This window comes from Balaenoptera physalus (assembly GCF_965194825.1).
Source record: "Balaenoptera physalus genome assembly, chromosome: 16".
NCBI classification, from domain to species: Eukaryota; Metazoa; Chordata; class Mammalia; order Artiodactyla; family Balaenopteridae; genus Balaenoptera; species Balaenoptera physalus.
The window spans coordinates 67,905,507-67,906,634 of NC_138898.1; the positions used below are offsets into that span (position 1 = coordinate 67,905,507).

The 1,128-nt window shown below is 30.9% G+C and overlaps 1 long non-coding RNA gene across 1 annotated transcript in view; it reads right to left on the reverse strand.

The window, feature by feature from the left end:
* Positions 1-1,128, reverse strand: part of LOC309646347 — a 474,351-nt gene that overhangs the window by 386,673 nt on the left and 86,550 nt on the right. The gene's annotated exons all lie outside the window — the stretch shown is intronic.

Below are 1,128 nucleotides of genomic sequence, written 5' to 3' on the forward strand. Positions count from 1 at the left end.
TATTCATTTTAGATCAAAATTCTATGTAATAAGACCTAAGAGCTGGCAAATGGAGGGTGGAAGAAATGAAGGGATACTTCAAGGACTGTCTTTTCAGAGAGGAGACTTTAGACTACTGGTTACTTTTTGACATTGCTAAGAAAATAGGATTTGAAATGTATTTGTTTTTGTAAAAATATATGTAAATTAAAATACAAGTTTTTTAAAAAAGAAGGCAGACCTCTATTTCACTGGACAAATAAAAATAAGAAAGAGTATTTGCTCAATTAACTAGAATCTGGAAAGGGAAAACTCAAGACAAGTGGAAAAGTAGATGACATAAATTAAGATGACAGAAATAAAACCAAACATACAGTGATTGCAGTAAAGATAAATAACAATTCCTCCTATTGAAAGGCAAACACTATTAGGATTTTTCAAAGGGAAATCTAACTATATGTTGCTTAGGAAAACTTAAATAAACCATAAAAAATATTAGCAATAAAGTGTTGGAGAAAGCTATAAATACTGAATTAGTTTCAACTATCTTTTCTAAGAAAATATTTTCCTTGTTTAAAGATTATGTCCCACTATTTTTTATTCTTGCTGTACTAAAATACTCTATTTTATGATACATCAACCTTCGGTTAGCTGCTAAATCATTTTGAAAATTTCACTCTTGTAAAAAAAAAAATCTCAAAGTCTGGCCTCATCTGAGTTACAATGATAAGAAATCAAGATCATGTCAGGCATTAAAAAAATAATAAAACCTACTAGTTTCAGATTATGTTCCAGGGCCACAATTACTTTTAACCCTTCTTCTCATAATATTATTATTATTATTTTGTATTACAAAAGTCAAACTTGGTAGTTGGAAGAAGTAATTCAAATGGTTGAAAAGTATGTAAAACACATTAACTCCTAATACACACATACATACACTGCTACCAATTAGCTCTTTTTTTTAAAATAGAATGTGCACATTTTATTTTATTTTTTATTTTTTAATTAATTAATTTATTTTTGGCTGTGTTGGGTCTTCATTGCTACGCGTGGGCTTTCTCTAGTTGCAGTGAGCGGGGGCTACTCTTCGTTGTGGTGCGTGGGCTTCTCATTGCGGCGGCTTCTCTTGTTGCAGAGCACGGGCTC